The following is a 26,011-nucleotide window of genomic DNA, read 5'->3' on the forward strand; positions in this document are numbered from 1 at the left end:
TTTGGAGGTCAGGAGTCAGACCGAGAGAGATCTTGCATCCACCGGCTCCCTCTCCAGCCAGCACTACGGCAAGCTGAAGCCAGAAGCCTGGGACTCAAGCTGGGTTTTCATCATCCTTGAGCATCACCTGTTGCCTGCCAGTGTGCTTAACAGCAGAAGCAGGATTGGAAGCAGGTGCCTGGAACCTGAACCAGGCATTCTGCCACTGGATGGGATGTGGGCATTTCAAGGAGCAACAAAAGTGTGCCAAACACTCATCCCAGGAAGAATTTGCTAATGACTTCAAAGCAAGCGAAGGTGGATGACGTCCCCGGTTCTGTTGTCTTTTAGACCTGATTTGTTACCTGTTAGCAAAGCTAAAGGCAAAAGGCATCCCAACCACCTCCTATAGATGCTGAAAGTAAATAGAGGTTTGAGAGAGATTTCCAGAAACTGGTGGTTTGGGTTTCACATTCCACTCCAGCTATTAATGTCATCAAGTTATCAATCGTACAAATCTGACAAACTTATAAAATCCTTCTCTGGCTACTCACTGCAATGATAAAAGTATGCAAAGGCCATTCCACAACTGCCAAGGCCTCCACCATGCGTTCCTGCTTGCCTCTCCACCTCACCATGTCACACTTTGTATGAGTCACATTGCTTTTTTTTTTTAAAAAAAGATTTATTTTATTTTTATTGGAAAGGCGGATATACAGAGAGGAGAGACAGAGAAGAAGATTTTCCGTCCAATGATTCACTCCCCAAGAGGCCGCAACAGCTGGAGCTGAGCCAATCCGAAGCCCAGGAGCCTCTTCTGGGTCTCCGAAGCGCGTGCAGGGTCCCAAGGCTTTGGGCCATCCTCAACTGCTTTCCCAGGCCACAGGCAGGGAGCTGGATGGGAAGTGGGGCTGCCGGGATAGAACCGGCACCCATATGGGATCCCGGGCATGCAAGGCGAGGACCTTAACCACTGCGCCACCGCGCCGGGCCCGAGTCACATTACTTTTAACCACACCGGTCAGGCTAGCTCCTGTCCCAGGGCGTTTGCACCAACGCATCCATGGCTGGCATGTCCAGGTGCACATCTCCACGTGGTTCAGTGGCTAAATCCTCACCTTGAACATGCCAGGGCCCCATATGGGCGCCGGTTCATATTCCAACTGCTCCACTTTCCATTCAGCTCCCTGCTTGTACCTGGAAAAGCAGTGGAGGATGGCTCAAAACCTTGGGATCCTGCACCTATGTGGGAGACCAGAAGAAACTCCTGGCTCCTGGCTTCGGATTGGCTCAGCTCCAGCTACTGTAGCCATGTAGGGAGTAAACCAGTGGACAGAAGTCTTTTCTGTCTGTCTTTCTCTCTGTAAATCTGCCTTCCAACAATAAATTAAAAAAGAACAATTCCCACTTTTTCAGAGTCCTTTCACAACTATCTTCTCTGCAGAAGTCACCTCTGTATAGCTAATTACCCTCTACCCCTTCACACTGTGTGATATCTTGTATAAAAGTTGTCACCAGTTGAAATTCTCTGATTTTCTCATATTATAAGGGCATATACTGCTTATTGCTTTATCCCTACACAAAATAGCACATGGGACACAGATAACAACACAGTTATTGGATGAATATTGGACTCTGATAAAGTCCGATCTAAACAACGAAATCTATTCCATATATACATTTTTTTTTTAATTCATCTTAGGGGACAGGATACAAGTCTTGGCAGCCTTCAGTGTTGTCAACGAGACTCCAAGCTGTGTACTCACGCCCTCTGCCCTTATCATGGTCTGTAAACATTCTCTCCCCCGCCTGCGTTGCTTGGCCATGCGCTGCTGGTCGGGGGTGGCTAGAATTTGGTTCAGTTTCTCTGACAGCACTAAAGGAGAACCCTTTAACAAGGGCAAAGCCTGGTGCAAGCAGGTCACAGATCACCTAGCGATTCTTTGCATGTAATATTCAGTGGCATGCAGATCCTTATGACATAAAGAACAGGTGCATAATATTCCACTTATGTTAAAAAAAAAAATCCGTACATGATCAGGAAAAAAGGAAAAGAGAAACGCACCAACATATAAACTGGTTAGCCCTGTGACACACTGACAGTATTATCTGCTTGTATCAGAGAGGAATACAAGATAGGCAAATGTCCCTAACAACACAATCTTAGTCGGAACAGGCATTTAGCCGAGCTGTGACCGCTCCTGTGCCCCACGCCTGCGTGCTGCGCTTTGATGCCAACACCAGTTACCGACTTAGCTGCCCAACAGTGCAGACCCGAGAGGCAGTAGTGACTGAGTTCCTCCCACAAGTAAGGAGGGGAGTAAGTCCCAATTCGGCACAGGCCCAGCCTAACCATGGCAGGCACTTGGGGAGTCTAAAAAAAAAAAAAAATCAAGTCATGCTGCTCATCAGCTTCGCGAATCCTAAGCAGATGTCTCAGCAGTGTCAAGGAAGATTGTCTAAGTGCCAAATCTTCAATTCTCCCGCTTAGCAGGAGTGGGCAGCAAAGGCACTGGTGTGCACCAAGCAGCAGGAATTACGACTCATCTCCGGAAAATGCAGCTGTTAACATCTGTCTCCAGTGTGTGTCCTCAGGCAGGAACCACAACCCTCTCAGGAGCAGGCCAGTGTCCCAAACACCCCATTACTAAAGGGAAGAGAGACTGTTCATCTCAAAGCCCCGGAGACCATGTGCACGTGGAGGGCAGGGGCGGAGTGTCCAGTTACTGGGAGATGAGTTTAAGAAGCAAAGTAGATGGGATAAGCGCTGTGGTGCAATGGGTTAAGCCATTGCTTGGGGAGCCTGCAAATCCTGCCTTTGCTTCTGATTGAAGCTCCCACTCACACGCCTGTAAGGCAGCCCATGAACCGCTCAAACACCTGGGTTTCTGACCCCTGCATGGAGCTCCGGTCTCCTGCTATCAGTGTGGCCCAGCCCCCTCCTTTTGGGGTCAGTTGAGAAATGAACAAGTTCAAGGAGGATCTCTCTGTCACTCTGCCTTTCAAATAAATAGCTCTTAAAAAAAAAACAAGGAAAGAAAGTAGGTTAACAAAGACCAGCTGGTCCATGCTCATTCGTCAAGTTCATTTCTGGCCAAGTCCTGTTCATCTCTCCTACTCGATGTGGTCTGGGTCCACTTAGCATCTTTAACCCCTATGATGCGCAGCCAGTGGTAACAAGAGTCTGTGACCTCACCAAGGCTGACAGGTCTTTCCTGTCATTGGGCAGTCAACTCCAGGAGGGGGAGTGCTGGGGAGCCTGTTGCTCAGTGCCTCGCACACAGGACAACCACCAGATTTCAGAGATGAATAGAGAACGCAACAGCTTTACTTGGCACTGTGCAGTTCTCTTGGAAGCCAGTGACACTTTTGGTTGTATGGAGAAGCAGAGAGCTATGTTACTACCAAAAACAAAACAATCAAGCCGAAAGAGTTTTCAAGTTTTCGAAACAAAGTATCCGCACTTCTATAAACAGAAGATTATAAACCTACTGGGTAATTGTTAAGATGGATAATAAGATATAGGACCCATTACATTTCAGAATCTAATTTAAATTTTTTTTTAAAAAAAGACCAAAATAGTGCCTTTCACAGGCGGTTTGTGTTTGAAACCCTTAGAAAAGCCCAAAGGTCACATTTTCTTTTCTTTTTTTAAAAGAAGATTTATTTCTTTTTATTAGAAGCCTGGATATACAGAGAGGAAGAGAGACAGAGAGGAAGATCTTCCATCCACTGGTTCACTCCCGAAGTGACTGTAACGGTGGAAGCTGAGCCAATCTGAAGCCAGGAGCCAGGAGCTTCCTCCAAATCTCCCACGCAGGTGCAGGGTCCCAAGGCTTTGAGGCATCCTCAACTGCTTTCCCAGGCCACAAGCAGGAAGCTGGATGGGAAGTGGGGCCACTGGGATTAGAATCAGTGCCCACATGGGGTCCTGGCACATGTAAGGAGAGGACTTAAGCCTCTAGGCTACTGCACCAGGCTCATTTTCATGCTGGCTGCTCCACAAAGCCTTTGCAAACCAGTCCCTGAGCAAACTCACCCCTCCCCAGTGGAAGATGGTCCAGATATCTAAGAAGCAACCATATTATACATGCTTGAACTCTGCTTCTCAGAACTTAACCTCAGGAAGTAAAAAAGTCTTGCCTCCTGCCCCTCAGGGGCGGCAGACACCTAAACGGCTCCTTAACTGCTCCAGTACTTCTCTGGGCACCAATGCCAGCAACTGCCTTGTGTACAATGAAACAAGCACATGCCCACCCAACATCCACTACTCGCAGAGCGCACACCTAGGAGGGAGGGGCACGAGGAAGAGAGAAGACGTCGAGCCTTGGTTTGTTGGTGAAGCGAGACTGGCGCGAAGCAGCCTGCCCTGGTTGACAGCGGGCAGGAACGCGGCAGAAGCAGGAGCCGGCCCGCCGGTGTCGCTTAGTGAACACGGCCTCCCGCTGCCCGCAGTGTCCCTTAGTGAACGCGGCCTTGCATCTGGAGGAGGACAACAGCTCCTGTTGAGTCCCAAGCTCTGATGCTGACACGCCTTTTCGGTGGAGTCGGGACAGGGACAATCTCAGGCTTTGTAGCTCATTCCTTAGGCTTCTATTACGACTCCCGGGCTCCGTCATTTGATTCGGACGGCAAGCCACAGACATCGGAAACACGGGTGTGCCCATGACTCAACAGAACTTCGTTATGGACACTGAGAAATGGGAATCTCATCTAACTTTCTCAGGTCACTGAATACCACTCTTTTTTTTTTTTTTAAGTCTTATTTATTTATTTTTTTATTACAAAGCCAGATATACAGAGAGGAGGAGAGACAGAGAGGAAGATCTTCCGTCCGACGATTCACTCCCCAAGTGAGCGCAATGGCCGATACTATGCCGATCCGAAGCCAGGATCCAGGAACTTCTTCCGGGTCTCCCACGCGGGTGCAGGGTCCCAAAGCTTTGGGCTGTCCTCAACTACTTTCCCAGGCCACAAGCAGGGAGCTGGATGGGAAGTGGAGCTGCCGGGACTAGAACTGGCGCCCATATGGGATCCCAGGGCATTCAAGGCAAGGACTTCAGGAGCTAGGCCACGGCACCAGGCCCTGAATACCATTCTTGATTTAAAATTCCTAACCAATGACCATAAAAACTAGACAACACAGTCACAGGTCCCACAAACAGGACTGCAGGTCACCAACAACTGTCCGAGTCCAATTCATCTACTTACTTTACTAAGTCTGCTGTGAATTCAGTACCGAATGTGTGTCAGACGTCCTGCTCACTACGGGAAGAGCAGTGAGAGTGGGAACAGGTGCTTTAGGGAGTTTCTGTACCAGGGAATAACAAAGCGGTTAGCTTGGTCAGTGTTACGGGGAATGCAAGCAAGAAAGGCCAGCTAGACAACAGGAACAGGGAAGGCCTCTTCTGGGAGGGGCCCTTGAGCTGAGACGAGATAGATAAAAGCAGACCAGGCTTGCAAAGCAAGGCAAAGATGATCTCAGGAAAAGTGTGCAGGAGACAAAAGCAGATGGGGGAATGGCCCATCCGAGCCCTGGAGCGAACATCAGTGTGCGTTGAGCCTACCAAGTAATAAGAGGCCTGGCAACCTGGGAACAAAGAGGCTGGGAATAACCAGGGCCCCAAAACTTGGGGTGCGCCTTGGAACAAAGCATCAGCCCCGACCTTTGACCTCTATCACTTGATCTTTCAGCCCTCCCAACACCCTGAACAAGGCTCCGCCCTGTGCCCCAGCCCCACTCACATGCAGTTGCAGGTGGTACAGGGGACTTGAGACCTTAAGAGAAGTCGGAGCTGACGTGCCTGTGAGAGTAATCACACCTCTGCACCCACACCCCGCTTCACGTGTTTCTCCTCTGTTCGCCCCTGGCAGCCCACTCAAGACCCTGCTCCACCACTCCTGCCTCGTGGGCCTGAGGCTCCTCAGGATTGAACACGTGCTCCTTTTGTCATTTCTCACCCCATACTGGAAGGTTCGCGGAAAACATGTATTACTCAAAACCCACACTATGCATTTCAACAGCCGTCCATAGCACATTTTTAAGTTCTATTTTGCATAAGCTTCGTGAAGAACCCTCACACATAGTTGTATGCCTTTCTGTTACTATTCTTAAGTTAATGTTAATGTTTCCCCCACCAGTTTGTTTTGTTTTGTTTATTGGAAAGGCAGATATACAGGAAGAAGGTGAGACAAAGTGGAAGATCTTCCGTCCCGCTGGTTCACTCCCCAAGCAGCAGCATCGGCCGGAGCTGCGCCAATTCAAAGCCAGGAGCCCAGAGCGTCTTCCGGGTCTCCCACGCGGGTGCAGGGTCCCAAGACTTTGGGCCGTCCTCGACGGCTTTCTCAGGCCACAAGCAGGGAGCTGGATGGGAAGCCGGGCCACCAGGATGAGAACAGGTGCCCATGTGAAATCCTGGCAAGTGTAAGGCGAGGACTTTAGCTGCTAGGCTACTGTACCAGGTTCTCCTCATTAGTTTTACATGATTCTGAAGGCATGGATTGAGTTTTATTCAATTCCTGGCACAAAGTATGTCCTCAACAGATGCAAAAACGTAACTGCCTAAGTGAGCAGATGGCCACACCTCTGAATTTCAGAGATGTGTGACTGGCTGGTCTTCTTACAGTCATCCGGAAGATCTGTTTTCCACAATCCTTCAAATGGGTGAAGCCACCAAGTCTTCCCCCAGGACACTGACCCCGCATGACACTGACCACGCCCTCACAAACGCATTTCCTTCTCAGCTAGTTCCAGCATCCTTCATGCAAAAGGCTTCTGGCTGACCTAACTAATGCTTGTTTTCTCTACTTGTTCCCAAGGAAGCTCCACTGGAAACAGACCCAATGAAACAATTTTCTGGACGTTCCCCAATGTCTTACACTCAGGGAACACACAGCCTAAGAAAGATCTCATTTACTCAGCTTCCTCTGTCCAGAAAGTCTGCAGTAGGCACGCCCAGCCGGGTGCCAGAGACACACAGGAAGAAATGGGAGAGCCCAGTGGGACAACTAGGAGACCGGTGGGACAACCGGGACACCAAAGAATTGGTCCTTTTCTTGCCAAATAAGCAACAAAAGTGCAGCTCCTAAAGACTGTTTCCAAACTGACTCCCTTTTAATCAGATCAGCCTGAGTGGAAGGACTTAATTCCACCATGACAGCTGGGCCCTCAACCGGAACACATCTTCCAATCTCAACTTCTGGCCCTGTCGCAGAAGAAGAAGTCACCACTGGGACATCCAACAGTCGGTGCATCTGTGACATTACAGAGGACGGTTGCTCTGCTGAGCGCAGGGAAGCAATTCAAATGCTACTCCGGATTCATGAGCAGGTGCATTTTGCTTAGCAAATAAGAAATTCAACCCATCCGTGGTGGCCCAGCCCAAAGTCACAACCATGTGTGCTGCTCGTTAATAAAACAAACAAGGCTCTAAATGTGACAGTATATAAAAAAAAAAAGAAGGAAGCCACAGTTGGGGGAATGTAGATGACTTAGAGGAGAGCTTAAAAGCTCACCCTCGCTGCTTTTCCTTTGACAATGACAAATCATAACACCTGTAACAGGCAAAGTTTGCTTTCCAGGAAGCAAGAGGTAACTGGTATCCAACACATGGGGAAACTGGGAGGCGGTGATGACCGGGGAGATTTGCACCGATACATACTCCCTTTTCATTGGCTCACCAGGGACTTCCATCACACACTTAAAGGACCGCTGGCTAAGGCACCCTAGAGTGGTTACAGAGGAAACAGCAGCCTAGCTGTGTCTGCTGCTGATGGGAGGGTTGACTGGAAAGAGCAAGAGACGCTGAATTCTTGTTAGCCACCAACATGGGTCAATGCTAAAGATTTTAAAGTGTGCTCTGGACGTGTGGCGAGGACTTTATTAGTCCTTTCTACTGACTTACTAGAGAGAGACAGTGTTTCTTTTTAAAAGGGATCTGTTTACATATCTGGAAGGCACAGGTCTTCTGTCTGCTGGCTCACTCCCTCAAAAGGGGGACCAGGGCTGGGCCAGGTGAAAGGCCAGGAGCCAGGAACTTTCTGTGGGTCTCCCGCGATGGGTGACAGGGATATAGGGACTCGACCATCTTTGGTTCCACTTACGGATGCATTCGTAAGGAGCTGGGTGAGACATGGAGCTCTGAGGACATGGACCCATGTCCCACATGGTATGGTAGTGTCGCAAGCAGAGGTTTAACCCACACTGTCACCACACCAGCTCCAACAGACAATATGTCACACGTTAAATTCTTGAGCTATGATCTCAACACTAGATCATAGTCATTGTTTCTGGAATCTAAGTGGTTTCTGGAATCTCTGAAGCAACAGAATTCACGTCTCAGACAAAAGAAAAACAAAAGCACCCAAACCAAAAAAAATGTCATGAGAGCCACTGTAACAGTAGGAGCGAGAGGCCGGCCTTCAGCTGCCACACCCGCGGGTTGCGGAAGTGCAATTTTCCCTTGCATTTTGCAATTTTTTTTCAGAGGGCCCTGAGATCTTCTTTGGATTGCAACAACACACACAATGCTCACCCAAGGTCTCCTTATCAGGAAAAATTGGAAGGGAAACTTGCCTGGTCTCTTTCCTTGGCTATCTCTCTCTCCTCTCACATTCCTCCTGCCTGCTTTCATTTCCTAGGACACCAGATGCCAAATACTATTTGGAGCTTAAAGGGGCGGGGGGGAAAATACATAGGAGGAGTCTAAAGACTGCAGAAATAATGTCAGAAAGGGAAGTGTGTTTTTCCTGCAGATTTCAACGGCCTCTGCATCCGGAAACGGAAAGGGCATCTCTGGGTGTCCAGTGGGGGAGCAGGCGGTCCACACACTTGGTCTTAAAAGGATGTCCTAACGGTTGTAGGACACTTCTTAGCGTGGCTCCTCCAAATCCGCCCAGCGGAGCATCTGATCATTCCAGTCACTTCTCTGGTGTAAGAGGCAGCGTGTGCACCGCCTCGGGCCAGCCCGGCCTCAACCACAGCACAGGATTCAGTCTTTCTCCAAACCCACCGCACACACTCTGGCCAGCAAGCACTACGTCTCAGCCTTGGTGTAAAAAGCACTGTTTTCCAAAAAAAAAAAACTATTCTGCGTCACAACTCCAGTCTTGTGCCATTGAGTTTAGGGTACAAATCCTTGAAGTCAGGGTAACACAGCTGTCGAGTTAGGAAGCTTGTTCACACGCTAGGAAGGGCTGTTCACGTGTCAGACACCGGAGTCCGGAAACGAGGACATCTCGGCTGCATCATCTGGGAAAGGGGCCGGGCCAAGCATGTCACTGGAGCTTCCCACTAGAGAAGTCACAGTCCTGGCCGAGGAGGGTTGCCCTCAGAGAGCTGATCCGTTGCTGATGTGAGCGTAGTCTAGGAGTTAAGTCAATAAACAGATTCAAGCTGAAAGCCAAAAGAAATGCAAATCACCTTGCTCATCCAGGTTCCTACGGGTACACCCTGAAAGGTTATCCAAAGGCAAATTTACATACGGAGCTTAGACACTAGCCATGCCTGGATGGGCGCCTTTGTCGCATCTGAGTGCTCCTGCTCTAGGGACTTGGCTGTGTGCTTGAACAAACACACAAAAGGAGTTTCCTGAATCAGATAGCAGCACCTCTTCCAGAAAGGACCATCTGTCACTGGACAGGAACGTTCCTTGGCTATGAGACACAGGCTGTCACCTGCAGCCCCACACGCCTCTCTCTCCACTGACTAGACCTGAATAAGCCCTGACTCTTTGAAAGCCCCGCTACACTGAGCACAGGACAGGCGCTGGAGGGGTTCCACATCGGTCCAGACAAGGAGCCAGCCCTCTGTAGCAATCTCCACGGGAAATCCAGATGGCATGCAAAGACACTGGCTGAAAACGAAATGAAACAACCTCACAGCTGAAATAATTCAGGCAAATTTGGGGCATGAAGGCATTGGCCAAATACCTACTTAGTTTATTATTTTTTTTTCCACCTACTTAGGCAATCTTATCCACATCTTCAAGCAAAGTCTGCTGGGAGTAAGAGCAGATTAACCAGTGGGGGTGTCTGGAGTGAGTGAGGCAGGAAGGGAGGGCTCTGGGGTGCCAGATCGCAACATTTAGCCTATGCCCCAGGGAAGCCAAAAGATGCGGCCCCAGCGAAGTGGACCCCTAGAGAAGCGAGCGCTACTCCTCCCAGCTTCCCAAGCAGCAGGATGTGACTTCTGCAATGTCACACCTGTATTTTATCAACACAGTTCATTACCCTCCAGCAGGTGTAATCTTTACTGCTCTCGAACCTTCTAGGCAGAACAAGAGCCACTGGCATATTTGGGAGACAACACATCACTGGACTGAAAATACAGAAAAATCTGCTCAAAGAACCTTATATGTTCATGTTTACAGAAAGCATGTCTTAAAAGTCACTGGTTATCTTCCTCTGGTTATGTTCTGTTTTTATGCCAAGTGACTTTCATTGCAACGGCAGAAAATCAAACACCATGCGTAACAACGTTTCTTCGTTAAAAAGCAACAATGGACAAGCCCCACCTCTCAGGAAGAGCTCTGTCTTGTCCAGGAACAGGCCATCATGGGTTCAGGCTCACCAAGGCACCAGTTCACCTTGGGTGTATCTGTGCATATCAACCTTGGAAGACAACTTGGACTCCTCAACAATTTCGGCAATGGCAAAAACAGACGTGGGATAGGGGTGGGAAAAGCTGTGCTTTTTTTTTTTTCTGGTCTTATTTTGTAAGAAGATGAATTGAGACAGTGAATGATTAAAACACAGAGAAACCAAAACGTGCACAAAGACAAGTGTCAAGATGGGGAGACGCCCAGGAGCCTAGAGAAGCCAGATAAAGAAGCTCTGACTCAGAGGAAACCCCTGCAGCTCTCGCCCACTGCTCAGCCCAGGCGGACCTGGGACAGAGTGTCCAACAGGTGCGGCGAGCCGGGTCTCCTCACACTGCCCAGCACTCCAGGACATGACTCCAAGGGGACATTATAAATACAAGGGAGCGCTACAGTAAAGAGTCAGCGGGAGCATTCACATTCAGGAACTACTGTTTGGTGGCTATGTGAGCCAGAGGCCCCTGTGACAGTCCTGGGCGTGGCAGCAGAGCCAGCTCCAGGAATGAGGCTGGTTTAATCTCCAAAGGGCAGTTTAACCACCAAACCAAGAGCTCTGCAGGCTAGCCAGCTTATCTCCAAACCACAGGACATTTGCCGAGGGCTTCTGAGGCAGCAAAAAAAAAAAAATACATCTTTAAAAAAAAAAAAAAAGCTTCCCTTGAAAGAATCTGACAATCTGACAAGCCTTAAATACTGCAATCCAACCACTTAGGCCAAAGCTACAAGATGGAGCAGGTTATTTAGGCAATACACGGACACTCACAACACCAAGCGCTTCCCTTGTGTATTTTCCTCAGCCACTAAGCTCGTCTTTTTTCTCGTCTTTAAGTCTTACAGTACCTTCTCTAGCCAGAGAAGTAACTGAATTGGTCACTAGGCTAGAAAACCGACAAGCACACAGGGTCCATGGCTTTTACACACGTGGCTTCAGCCACCATCTGCCATTACAAATCTAAACAGGTACAGACAGCTAAACGCATGATGACCCAGGCCTGAGATGACAATGTGAGAATCAAGGACTCCCTACAGTAAACTTCTACTATAGTAAACTTCACAAACTGCCATGGGGTACCAACCACACATGATAATGAAACAGAGAAGGGTTCTGCCAATTGTACTGCATTCAACTCTTATCAAGATAAACCCAGTGCGTACTGTCGATTGTTGCCAATGAAGTGTTCAACCGCTTCCTAACGTGCACCCACGACCCTACTGAGCATGCCCCAGGACGCGTGGGAAAGCCAGCAGCCAACAAGTTGCTCTCACCATGGCCGCCCCTCCCTGTTGTCCCCCAAAGATGTCCCACCCACCCGCACCTCCAGAACCAAAGCCCCTTCCTCCTGGGGAGAGACCGCTGGCCGCCCCAGCCCTCTCCCCTGGTGGGCAGAGTCCCTGGGTGCCAGGTGTGGGCCAGGCACCCAGCTCAACTCAGGCAGTGTGGCCAGCCTGTGTACAAGTGCATTTTTCACGGTCCTTGCTTCCCAGGTGGGAGACCGGGTGCTGTGAGGTCCCCAGCGGGAGGAGAGAGACCCTGCAGGTGACAATGTTTTATGAAGATGGGATGAGAAGTTAGACATTTCATAGCCTTGGTCACATTCATTTTTAGATTGGATAATGCACAGTAAACTTCTAAAGCAAAAAGGAGACAAGCCTCAAACATATTCAGACATCTACAACCTGTACCCACCTCTAACCTCATCATGTACGAGCATCTTGCGGCCTCTTGTTTTGGGTTACCTCTGTGGTACCCTGAAAATTTCTGGTTCATCACAGGAGTGTAACTGAAACAGAAAAATAGAATCTCCCATTTTCTCTTTTAACTGGCATTATGAATCATGTGCAGAACTTCCAGCACGATCGCTTCAGTGAACCAGAGATTCCGCACAAACTGCCTCTCGGCTCAGGGAGAATTTTGAACACTAGAAGAGTGATCTGTCTCAGGGGTTTGCACTGTGGTGTAGCTGGCTAAGCTTCGACCTGTGGTGCCAGCACCCCAGGTTCGAGTCCTGCTGGTTTCACTTCTGATCCAACTCCCTGCTGGTGGCCTGGGAGAGCAGCAAAGGACAGCACAAGTTCTTGGGCCACCACGCTAATGTGGGAGAGCTGGAGGAAGCTTGCGGCTCCTGGTTTTTAGACTGGCCCGACTGTGTCCACTGCAGCCATTTAGGGAGTCAATCAGCAGATGGAAGATCTGTGTCTCCCTCTCTGCACCTCTAGCTTTCAAATAAAACATAAAATAAATAGACCTTTTTTTTTTTTTAAAGTGTCTCATCTCTGTGTCTGGTGCTGCCACCTTGGGAAGATTCCACCTTTCTGTCTCACCCATGTTGCACTACATTGGTTTTGAGACTTGTTGGCTCATGTAGAAAAAAACATTAACCGCTTTGCTGGATCTACAAATGAATGTAATATTGACAGTGAAGCTATCTTCATTTATGAGCATGGGTTTCAAGTATCCGGCAAATGGAAGCTGTAATTTTAAATGAGAAAGGTCAATAAAACAACTCATGAGTTTTCAGAGGTTTGCTTGAGTTCAACGAGGACATTGAGAAGACTTGTAAAGGTCTTAGTTTCACTGTAATACCAACGCCTGCGTCATGCACTTCGGAAGCTTATTACCCACTTGACACTCTTCTGGTACGCTCCAGAAACAAACTCAGACACATGTGGAAATAATAGCTACACTTACTGAACATCATCTGTGTGCCAAGAAGTTGGCTAAACGATCAAGCTACATCCCAGTTAATACTTTAAAACCATTTTAGAATGATCTGATCATGACCATCTATAGGGTTTTTGGAGAGCTAACAATCAATAATGCATATTACTTTTTTATAAAACATGGTGACACATCTCTTGCTATGTAGCTTGACTTCTGTTTGTCTCTGGCCTTTCCCTTTGACTAGGCTAACTGCCTAGCACATTCTCTGCATCCTCAGACACGGGGTTCTCCAGGACTACTGCTCAGAGTTGGGTGCATAGTGGAGTCACCTGCAAGGCATGGAAACCCAGCCCGGTGTGGGTCCTTTCACACAGGCTCCAATTTCACAGTGCGAGGCCCAGTCTTGGCACTGGCATAGTTGAGAATACGAACATCACCCAGTTACAAATCACAGCCCCTACTGCCTTTCCATGAAAAGGTTGTAGTAATTATCTCACTCTGTGTCTCTCTGGAGGCTATATTCCTATGCATGGAGTCCAGGAATCCTGAGAAGCCAATCAAGGACTAGTCTCTTAGTACATCAGCTGTCTTCCCCAAAGGAGCAGGCTCGCTTGCCCATTCCCAGGGCATTTGATTGCCCACTGTTGACTCGAGGTTTGTCATCTCCCTGCTCGCTTCACCTCCTTCTTAGAGTCTGCTTCATTTTTGGAGGGCTGTGTGTACATGCTCACGGCAGGGCCCAATGTGAGGGTAGGTGGGCAAATCCCATATCAAGACAGTGCTGTATCTTCGGGAGTAAATTTTATAGACTGCTACGACAAAGGCGTGTCTTCTCTTTGACCATGAGAGGGTCTATGTGTCTCTCATGAAGGATTTAATAATTCTGACTGAAGACCAGTACTGCCCGTGCCAGAGCAGAACGGGAGAATAAACATCCTCTTTGCTGCTGTATTCCAATGCCTCAACTTGCATACAACTTTAATTTTTCTTGTCATCTTTCCATAAACTTCTTTTGAAGATGTATTACATAGAACTTACATGTGAAGTGTTTATGAGAAGCAGGATGCCTCTTTCAAGGGTAGCTCCGGTTTTTATAACATGACTCAATCATCGGACCTGCCAGTTTCTGGGTGACTTCTCCCTTTGTCACTAGGAAAGGCCGGGACATGGGTGTGGTGCCAGCCAAGTGCAGGGTGTGATGTCTGGGGTCCTCAGAATTGCCACACTGCTTTATAGAATGAAAAGATAAACTGTGATCATTTCAGTTTAGAAGGACAGAGAGATGGTTTCTCAGGCTCAACATTGAGTCAGGAGATTTTATACACCTGAGGTCTAGAGGTCGATAACAGTCATTTGAGATAGGATTCTAATTCCTGCCAGTCATACTAGCCATATATTTATGAGTTGAAATCTGACTGCTACACATATTAATGGCACACAATTGAAGAAAAATCAAAGATTTTGAAAACTGTGAAATGAATTAGCAGTGTACATCCAACAGTGTTGATGAAAACAGTTAACTATTATTTTGGAAACAAATGTCCTTGGAAAACAAAAGTTGATTTTTATGAAGTTGTTCAATACTACTACAACTTTACTACTTCTGGTTTATAGGATAATCATAATCAGATCTGAAAAAAAAAAAGGCACAGCAAGAAAGGGATATGGGGAAGTACCAAACACAGCAGTTATGTGTACTGATACTGTGGGGTTAGGCTCCTTTGAAAGCTAAGTGTCAAGTACTCTGCAGAACCATACGAGGTTATTACCTGGGTGAGGATGTCATTTCCATGTATCAAGAAGAAGCCACAAAAACAAACAAAAATCCCAGACTGGAAGAAATACAAATCTAAGGAGTGTGTTCAGTGTGTCTGCTTCATTTTTAATGCAGACAGCAAAACTGCTTCTCCTACATGAAGATAACGCACAGGAAGGGGCAGCGGCTGTGAGAGCTCGTGGGAATGCACCCAGAGCATCAGTACACGGGGCGGATGGAACCAACAGACACGCATCTTCCTTTTCCATTACACAAGGATAACAACCGAAATAGAAACTAACAGCTACAGAAAAAACATGTGTTTTCACATTGGAATTCCTCTCCATGTGCTAAATGTCTTTGGACAATTGTTCACATAAACAAATACTTCTAAACCTGCCGGGGCAGGGAGAGCACTGTGGCATAGTGGATTGTGACACTGACATCTCAGATAGGTTCCAAACAGATCTGCTTCTTTCCCAGCTTCCTGCTAATATTCCTGGGAAGGCAGCCAACACCAGCCCGTGTGTCCACGCTCCGCCGCCCGACCCCTGAATGACGTGCGAGGCTCCCTGGCTCAGTCCTGTCAGGGGAAATGAACCAAGCCAATGAAGATCCTTTTTCTTTCTCTTCTGCTTTGTCTGTCATTTGGTTTTGCAGAAAAACAAATTCAAAATAAACAAGACTCAGAAGCTAATCAATAAGAGAGGTTTTTACTGTTTTAACTCATGGATAACTGGATTACAACACTCTTAATTGTAGGTCCATAAGAAACGAAAACGTAAGACCAAAAAAAATAAAAAGCCAATACCAAAAGCAGAGAATCATCCTGCAGTCATCAAAACAGAATGGGAAGCAAGGTAATCCCACACAGTGAGTCCTCTCCACCCAACTGTCATTTCTAAATAGGTAGGTGTGTGCACTAATTGCTTTATTGGGCAATTGAAAAAGACTACATATTAAGCAGACTGATTCTCTTGCAAAATTTGTTGTGAATGAAGTAACATGAAAGCTGATCTGAATGGTTACTCCTCCTCATTCCCCAAGCCCAGGCATTTGGACAAGGGTACTATTTGAACTTCAGAGTCCAAGGAATAATACTAAACAGCTAAAGTCATCAGAGGTTTTATGATTCAGGGCACTTCGATTTAATGAAATACTCTACAGCCATTAAAGTTAACGAGCTATGCTCACCATAAAATATATACATTTTATTTGTCAACTATTGCCTTGATTTTTAAAATGAAGCACTTTTTTCATATGTTTAGTTTCATAATAAACATGGTATATCATATTAAAAAATGGATATACTTTAAGCACACAAAGAAATTATCTAGCATGTTATAATAAACAAAACTCTTAGAGAATGAAATAGAAGAAAGAAACCCAGGTTTCATCTTACTCTTTCCCTTTCTACAAACAAACAAACAAACAAACAAACAAACATACCTAGGACAGATGAACAAAATGTAATATACACACACACTGGACTATTATTCAGCCTTTAAGAGGAAGGAAATCCTGTCTCAGGCCACCATGCGAGTGAACCTTGGATACTGTGCTGTCCGAACCCAGTCAGTCACAAAGAGACACTGCATCAGGCATCCAAAGCTGCCAACTCCATAGAAACAGAAAGCGGTGTCCTGGTTGGAGGGGGAAGGGAAAGTGTTTGTTTACTGGGTACACAGTTTCATTTTCATTTAACTTTTAAAATTTACAGTCCCTTGCAAATTCACTGTGATGAGACACATCTGGGAAGGAACTCTTTGTTACATACTCATTAGGAAATCTGATCCAACAGAAGTGAATTCACTCGGCATGCTCAAAGTCCTGATTCCTAACAGCCGACTCTAAAGCTACTGCAATGGTGGAGAATCTGACTTGACTTCCACCAGGCCGGCAAACACAGCAGTGGAAAATGTAAACTACCAAAGGGCACCCAGTGGAAACATAACAGGTGGCCATAATGGGTAATGGAAACCTGAGCGGCTATTCTTTGATGAGAACATTAATGCCAAAAGACCTCAGAATCACAAGGTGAGGAAAAGTGTGCGTGGCATTGCGATCAAGCAACTCAATCTACTTGAAGACATAAGAACATGTTTACGTCTTATTCATTCATCATTTCATCCTACCTACAGATGTATTCCCCCAGGTGCACCCACTGCCTCCCTCTCCACATCCTCCCTTCCTATCCACTCCCGATGTCACAGGTTACCTTTAGGCACCAGGCTCCATTCCATGAAGATGTTCAGCCGGATAGCCGGCTTTTACTAGGTGTCTCGCCTGTTCGTTGGCAGTAAGTAGAGCTGTGACAAATGGTCTTGCTCACATGGCTAGCCTTCCTGGTCACTCCTCTTAAACACTGCCCCACCTCATTCGGTAATGGCACCTAAAACCTTGGCCTTCTGTGAAAAAATATGCTGATCAACAGCTATACCTGCTCATACTGGAAAAGCAACAAGGACAGAGGTACTCCCAGATATTGGCTCAAAGCACCAAGGTGTGTCAAACCTCAAAGGCACAATTTTGAGGCAGTCCACAGGCAGCACCTATACACACATTCACACCAACCCCAAATTTGCAATCTTGTGTATGTGCCATCATGTGAATATTTCTATGCATTCATTCATTTATTCAAGGTCCTCATGGGCACTCACTCCCCTGCTCAGTGCTGGACCAATACGGTCTTGGCTCTGCCAGCCACCGGGACTCAACTGCTCCTGGAAGGTGCTGTGTGCAGAGTGTGTGAAAGAAGTGGTCACTTCTCTTCACGTTCAAGACAACAGCAAACACTCCGTTTGCTGCAAACAGCAATTCAGTTCACCAATAACTTTCATGCTCCCCTGGACGCAGAGCGGTGAGGACGGGAAGTAAAAAGTAGGAGGCACTGGGGGCTGTGCTCCGTGGAAACAGAGATGCGTTTCTACAGCAGGGAGGCGGCAGGATGGGGGAACTGGCAGAGGGTGGGTAATGGCTACAGCTTCGAAGAGGACACTCGACTTCTATTTCTATCCGTGGAGCAGCAACTGCTCTGACAATGACCATCCATCATCAATAAGTACAAAAATGGACCAAAATATATGAGCAACTGTATTCAGCCACTGGACAAAGGCAATGAGGACGGCGATGGCGGGAAGGAAGCCAGCGAGCCAAGCCCAGCTCACGGCACGCGGGTGCATAGAAGATGAACTAAACTACATTCAGCAGTTCTACCGAGCTGAGGGATTATTAGAGACAAAAATTCAGAGAGGTCAAGGCAGCTCCCAGTCTGGTCAGAGATGGACCTGGAGCTCACACAGGCCTGGGAAATCACAGTGTTCCCATCAGCCTGCGTGGAAAGATTCCATAGAGCATAGATCATTGAGAAAACTCCATCAGGGGCCTAGACTCAGCTGCTCTAGAAAAAGCTTGCAAGCATCCTCACTATGATCTCAGAGACCCCAGGGAACGATGTGTCAAAGTACAGCCAACGGTCTTTAAAGGAAGGCTTGACACAAGATTGAATCCAGATACAGGCAGAGCAGTGAAGCATGCGGGGAAATCTCTGGGGAAATACATTCCAGGTACTACCTTGAGATTTCACTGGCCACTGACCTGGATGGGTTCCCAAACAGCTAGAACTTGCAGGAATCTGAATCTCAAAGATCAAGAATTCCGAAAAGTCTCCTAAAAGAATAACAATAAACAATAAACTTTTATGAAGTGCCAACTGATTGGCTGTGAACCTGGAACTTTTCATTTCTAGGCAGCAAGATCTCCCTTTGCCATGGTCTCTGACCTCGTCCTCCGCCTCAAGGTTAGGCGGCATTGGCCATCTTTCATCATTACTATTTTTTTTTTCCATGTAGGTAAGTGAGGAAGACAGCAAACGACTTGAGTTCAGAGCAGGAAAACATAAACTGAGGTGCCACGTGATCACTTGCTTGCTTTAATAATTCCGTATTTGGGGCCTGGTGTGGTAGCCTAGAGGCTAAAGTCCTCACCTTGCATGCGCCGGGATCCCATATGGGTGCCGGTTCTAATCCCGGCAGCCCCGCTTCCCATCCAGCTCCCAGCTTGTGGCCTGGGAAAGCAGTTGAGGACGGCCCAAGGACCCTGCATTTGCATGGGAGACCTTGGGGAGACTCTTCGCTCCTGGGTTCAGATTGGCATAGCTCCGGCCATTGAGGCTCCTTGGGGAATGACTCATCAGATGGCAGCTCTTTCTGTTTCTCCTCCTCTCTGTATATCTGACTTTCCAATGAAAATAAATAAATCTTAAAAAAAATATTCTGTAATCATACACACACATACATCAGATAATCAGCATGTACTCCATACATGTAAACCACTGTGGCTTTCACTTTAAGACAGCCAATGTAAGGTAACCATTTTAAAGAAGATTTATGTATTTGAACGGCTGAGTTAGAGTAAGAAAGAGAATCTTCTACTGATTAGTTTACTGTCCAAATGGCTACAGTGGCTGGTGCTGGGCTGAAGGCTGGAGCTCATCCATGTATCCCACATGGGTGCAGGAGCCCACGCACTTGGGGCATTCTCTGCTGCTTTCCCAGGCACGTTAGCAGGGAGCTTGGATAAGAAGTGGAGTAACTAAGACACAGATCGACAACCCTATGTGATGCTGGTGTCACAGGCAGTGACCCCTAACATTTCTGTTTTAAACAAAATACTATACAGTGCAGTTTGGAGAGAAGTACGAGGCCAGTACAATCCTGTCTCTGATATGCAATGTGGGTTAGTGCCTGCCCGTTAGCAACTTTTGACCTTTACTGGCCAAACCTCAGCATCATCTTCACCGATAAAAGACATTTTTGAGAGCAAATATGCAATTGTTCAACAAAGAAAATCTTTAATTTTCACAAGGATGGGAGGAGGACTCATATTTGACATAGAATAATGCTTACTATTATTTTTATTTTTTAAGGTTTTTTTTTTAAATTGGGAAGTCGGATTTACAAAGAGAAGGAGAGATTCCACTCATTCACTCCCCAAGTGGCCACAACAGCTGGAACTGAGCCGATCTGAAGCCAGGAGCCAGGAGCTTCTTCTAGCTCTTCACGCGGGTGCAGGGTCCCAAGTTTGAGGCAGTCCTTGACTGCCTTCCCAGTCCACAAGCAGCCAGCTAAATGGGAAGTGGAGCAGCTGGGACACAAACTGCCCCAAATGGGATCCTGGTGTGCGTGCAAGCCAAGAACTTTAGGTTACCACACGGGGGCCAGAATAATGCTGTTAAAATTGATAGAACTCAAAAGCCTTTAGTGAATTTCACTACTATTTACTTTGTAAGTGTTTAGTTGGCTTGGACAGAAAGAAACCCAGGCACAGCAAGAGGTACCTTGTAACTACTTCCCTGGATGAGGGAGCCCTAACCTGGGAGAAGTACCTCCAAGCTCCACCCCCATTGCTGCGCTGGCTGCACCCAATGGTACCAGCCTGTGCCACAGCAGACTGCTAGCTGACAAGGGCCACCCAGCCACTGGAGGGGACCCGTTGTACCTCGTAACTTGTTCCATCCACATCACAGCTGAAATTCCATCGGCAAGGGTAAGAGAGTTCATGATGGAACTTCAGTGTAAAAGCAACTGTTATTTCTGCTGATATTGTGACAAAGCTAAAAGTCATTACCCTTATCACTGTTCCATTATGTCCAGTGTCCTGATATTAAAACAGGGCGCGGGACAGAAACCTAATTGGAATTGATGTCAACCCAGTGAACTGTTATTATAGGCAGAAAAACAGGAGTGAGTTGGGCTCGCCAGCAGGTGGAAGGCATGGCCCCGGGACTTGCCTCCCTGAAGGGTCTCAGGGGGATTGCCTGGGACAGAAAGTTTTGTTCAATTTCCAACTAGATGTTAAATCCAGCAAATCTTATTTGCTCCTACCAAGTTTTTAGAATTTAGGATTATATGGCAGACTGCTTCTTAGGCAACAGTGGGTAGAAATCTCTTTCTACTCTACTCACTCCAAAAATTAGCGTAGGAAAAACACAGAGAAGGCCAGAAAGATGACAAGTCAATGTGGCTCCTCTTTTTAATCATATTTGCATGTTTTTAATACTCCATCTCGCCTTCCCTTTAAGAGTTATGTGAACCCTGTTTCAAAATCAGGCTTACTACAGGATTTTTAAAGATGTCAGTATGGAGTTGCGATCCATCCCTGTGAGAGACCCAGGCGGAGTTCTAGGCTCCTGTCTTCCACCCACGCTGCTGAAGCCATCTGAGAGTGGACCAGTAGAGACCGTGTTGATCTAGTCCATAGCTGGTTTTGTACTGAATGTGTCCCTCCAAAGTCCCTGGGTGGGAAACCCACTCCCAGTATTTTGGAGGTAGGGTATCTTCAGAAGAACACTCAATGAGGATTCAGTGAAGTAAGGCATCTGAGTTGGCAGGCAAATTAGGTGAATAAATTATCTGTTGAACACTTAATGAAGTTTCCTGCAGCCAAAGGTTAGTTTTATTTTATCCCCATTTTCCAGGGGGAAGAAAACTGATTATTTCTTTTTGCTCCAGGCTGTTCAGGTGTGGCTGTAAACACCCGTGCCTGTCCCTCCCCACAGAGCATGCACCGTGAAGTCCAGGCTTGCAGGTCCAAGCTTCAGGGTACTAGTGAAGAATGGTTGCCTGTCCTATCTCCAGAGTATCTCCTAGCTACTGATTCTTCCTAAATTTAGCCTGTTGACATATAGACATGCTTTTATCAGAACTCCTCTGTCTGTTATCGTTTCCCCAGAATGCCCTGACTTCCTTCCTCCTTGGACTTGACAGTGGAAAGTTGCCTTTACAGGTTCACAAATCTAAAGTTAGGAAAGGGCATCAACGAGGGGGATGGATACGGCAGTTTTCACTAAATTATTGAAATTCTCTGTTCTGAAACTGGACTCCACTTAGTTTGAACTTGGTAAATAAAGCCGAAGGGTGTGTAGGTGCAGACTTCAGAGGAATATGAGCTTCCATGCAGACCAACCAACTGCTTTGAGAAGTAATGGTGGAGCATACGTGCAGCTGGTGCACAGGGGCAGACGGACACCCTCTCACTGAACAAGCAACCCAGCCAATCCAAGAAAACAGGCTTTAACTAGATCTAATCACAGGAAAACTATTTCTTCTTAAAAATCGCATTATGAAATGGCCTCACTATGGTCTTTACAATCAATCAGAAGGCCACTGGCGTTGTTCATCTTTCAGGATCGGGGCTGAGGGGGCTATTGTGTCCTTGGCAGAAATGGTCCCTAATGGAGTGTCCTTTCTCCAGCTGCTGGGCTGCTGGGCACTTGAAGGCTCTGATAATTTTCAGCATATGAAAGGGTAGACGTTGAAATAGAAAGATGATGATCCTGCTCCTGACACACACACGTTCTGCCTCTTGGTAACAAACCCCCTGACCTCTTCTCACGCTCCTCTCCCTGTCCATCACACTGCAGGTGCACCTGCTGCCTTCTGATTCTTGAATGTGTGTGTGACCACCTCTTCCCCGCAAGACTTCCTCTGACTGGCACAATTTCCTCTTAAATGGTTGCACGGCTGGCTTCTTACACAACTCGCATTTGCAACATCCTCAGGACTTTGTATCTTTCGAAATACGCACACACACACACACATATAATATATATACATAGAAAGGAAGGGAGAAAAGGAGAGAGGGAAGAAGAGAGAAAGGGAGGATTTCCCCTCTGTGGGCTTACTTCCCCAAAACGCCCATCACTGCCAAGCTGGGCCAGACTGAAAGCCAGGCATCCCTACCTCTAGGTCTCCCACATGGGTGTGAGGGATGTAAGTATTGAGTCAGTATCTATTGCCCCCCGGGGTACGCATCAGCTGGAAGCTGCAGTCCACAGTAAGCCCAGGCACTCTCAATTAGGATCAAATGTCCCACGGGGTATCTTAACGGCGCATTTAATAAAATGCCTTTTTCAACTGTGTGTCTTCTAATGAATCACAAATCCATCAATACCCCTAGCTACTCTCTGGAAACATCCTGTTTTTTTTTCTTCTGTCTGAAAGTCAACCAGTTCATGTCTGTCTCTTCGCTGGACTCTGACCTTTGTGAACCTAGAGACTGACCTGTTGGATCACTGCTAGATCTTTGGCACCTGAACTGTGCCTGGAGGTGTTCAATGCATGTTTGTTAATACACTACTCTGTAATAGGGATGGTTTTGAAAACTTCTGAAACTTAATTAATGTAGTTAACGTGGAGAAGGAGACAGCATACTGCTTTTTGTTGGTTGTTCAGTTGGTTGGATGGTTGCTCTGTGAGGTGCTAAACAGTGAATGTGTTAGACTTTGGGAGCCAATAGATCATGGTGACAAGTGCCCAGGAAGCAGCCACAGGCAGTATGTGCCCAAGGCCTTGGCTTGGACCCAATCCAATGTCACCAACACTGTGATTTGTAAGGCTTGAATCAGTTCCTGATGGGGACTTTCGTATTCACAGCAGATTATTCACCAGCTGTGGTGCACGACAGTGGAAACACCAGGCAAACAATATATTCACATCATTTTTTCTCTCCTACAGGAGGGGCTCCTCCAGCACACTACCATTTTTCTTCCCAATGATGTAACTGTAGTGAAGAGATAGTGTGTTTCACTGAAGTCAACTCAAATCGTGCAAATGCAAGAGTTTCCTGCTTTCTCTAATCAGATTTGTTTCTCAAAGATCAGAATCAGTCGAGGGGCTTCTGGGGACTCTTCGGATGTTTGATGCTACAATGTCTTTCCGCCAACGCTGGTGGGTCTGTGCACATTTCCCAGCCCTAGGTCCAGTCTGACTGAGGGGTTCCCTTTGCAGATGCAAAGGTGGAAATAACGAGGCTATTGCAGATCTCATTTTTAGAGTGAGAAATCAGGTGCCTTGTTTATAGATTAAGGAATTATGTGCAGACTTTAATCCTGGATCTAGAGACTATTTCTTCTGGTTTTGTTAAGTCACCAAGTTTCTTTCCCCCCAACTCTTCCTCCCCTCACCACCCCCAACAAAATTCACAATCCATTCTCTTCTGTATAGAGATGTGAAGCTGTGGGGGGTTAAATTGCTCAAAGAAAGATAAGAGCAAGGTGCTTGTAAAAATGACCCTCTGTTTCAATTCATCCACTGTGAGAACAGAAAGGGATGGTGAACATTCTCATCCCATTTCTTTAAGAATGAACTGAGGCAGGCCCGGCCCAGCAACTCAAGTCCTCACCTTGAACACGTCCCGGGATCCCATATGGGTGCCGGTTCTGATCCTGGCAACCCCGCTTCCCATCCAGCTCCCTGCTTGTGACCCGGGAAAACAGTCAAGGACGGCCCAAAGCTTTGGGACCCTGCACCTGTGTGGGAGACCCAGAAGAAGCTCCTGGCTCCTGGATTCAGATCAGCTCACTTTTGGCCATTGTGCCCATTTGGGGAGTAAATCAACGGACGAAAGATCTTTCTCTCTGACTTTCCTCCTCTCTGTGTATCTGAATTTCCAACGAAAATAAAACAAATCTTAAAAGAAAAAAAAAAAAAAAACAGGATGACAGAGCTACTTAGGGCTTGGGTTTTGCTTCCCTACCTGCTATTCCATAGATTTGTTTAACCCCCATTAGCCAGTGGGAGGTAAGCTTCTTGATTTGTCAGACTGGTAGGATGCTGGGATTGGTAGAGACCTTAATTTGAGGCAGCTGCTGTTGTTGCTAGTTCTGATTCTGGGCAAAGTTTGAAAATCACTTTCCTCTTGTGTAAAACGAGTGTTAAGATGCTTATCTTGCAGAGGGCTTATGAACATTAAAGGATAAGTACATGAACTCATCCGGTAAAGTGCTACAAACGTAGGCTCTTGGCACTAAAAGTAGCAATAAGCTCCTTTTACGTATTTATGCACTAATGGTTATACGCAATTGAACACTCTTAATCAGATGTCCAAAAAAACTCAAGTCTACGATTTTGTGGCAACTAAGAATTGAAAGGGGTCTAATGCAACATATGCTTTAAGTGGTTTTATTTTCTTACATGTGAATGGTCAGTTTGGTGCCTCTGGTTGTTTTTCAAGTATTTGGACGCTGGCTGGAGCCCAGGACATTTTCCTCGGGGGCGGGGCGGGGGGAGGATGGGAATGTTGCCTGGGTCCCTCCGGGTGGAGGATATTGACCTGCTTGTCCTTCTTGTCCGGCGAGTGTGCTTGCTAAGCTGAACTGGACAGTCAGAGCAGAGAGGAAGCGCCAATTAGCACCAAAGTGGTTATCTGTTTTCCTTTTAACTCATTTCTCATAACCGTTGTGGCAACAAGCAAGAGAAAACAAACTTAAGCAAATGGAAAAATAACAAAAGATTCATTAGACTCATCTAGGGTGGCCTTTGTATCTATAAAGGTGGTTACAAAGATGGCACTGGTGATTTAGGGCCTCCGAGAAAACATCTACTTGGTCCCAAAACAGGTGTGTGCTCAGAAAAGGCACGCTTCTGACAGCATGGAGAGTTCAGTGGGTGTAATACCAAGGGGGTAGGAATGGGTTATCCCCCGTGAAAATCAGAGCGCAAAACCAGTAACAGACTCCTCTAGGATTTGCAGTTCTCTGACCGTGGGAAGGCATGGGAAGCAGCAAAGCAGAGCAGTGACAGAAGTTGTTTAAGGTCAGAGAGCGAAGGGCTATCACTGGATTATGAAGGCATTTGTTCTGAAAATACCATGTGAAGACCTTTCTCTTAGATCTGAGAACTGGGCTGTGGCACTCAGTGGCATCCTGTATTGTTTTAAAGAGCAGGAGGTGGCTACACAAGCTGACACTGCCCAACGCCTGCATCAAGAGCAGCCTGAATGACTCCCTGGAGTTGAACGAAGCTAAGGTTTCCACCTTTCCATATCTCAGTGGCCAGCCGTGCAGAAATGGGCTTACATGTGAGCCAGGAAGGTGGGGTGGATCTTGGTACTTTCTTCCCTCTGTCCCTTCATTCTGCGAATGTGCTGACACAGAACAGAAGCCTCTAGCAATTCCCCAACAAGCAGCCGTGCCTGTAGGTCACCTCCTTGTCAGCAGTGTAACCATGAGGCTCC

At 47.0% G+C, this 26,011-nt stretch overlaps 1 protein-coding gene across 2 annotated transcripts in view; it reads right to left on the reverse strand.

Moving 5' to 3' along the window:
• DAAM1 (dishevelled associated activator of morphogenesis 1) overlaps positions 1-26,011 on the reverse strand; it is a 166,444-nt gene that overhangs the window by 111,463 nt on the left and 28,970 nt on the right. Inside the window, exons 1-2 of one of the 2 annotated variants that reach the window (XM_040975497.1) lie at positions 11,513-11,523; positions 4,167-4,176 (exon numbers count right to left, since the gene is read on the reverse strand). The exons of the other annotated variant lie outside the window; for it this stretch is intronic. The gene's annotated coding sequence lies outside the window, so the exon portion shown is untranslated. Of the gene's footprint in view, positions 1-4,166; positions 4,177-11,512; positions 11,524-26,011 lie in introns of those variants that run through there. 2 annotated transcript variants of the gene reach the window in all.

Source organism: Ochotona curzoniae, unplaced genomic scaffold (genome assembly GCF_017591425.1).
Source record: "Ochotona curzoniae isolate NIBS_2020 unplaced genomic scaffold, NIBS_Ocur_1.0 contig_2688, whole genome shotgun sequence".
NCBI lineage: Eukaryota > Metazoa > Chordata > Mammalia > Lagomorpha > Ochotonidae > Ochotona > Ochotona curzoniae.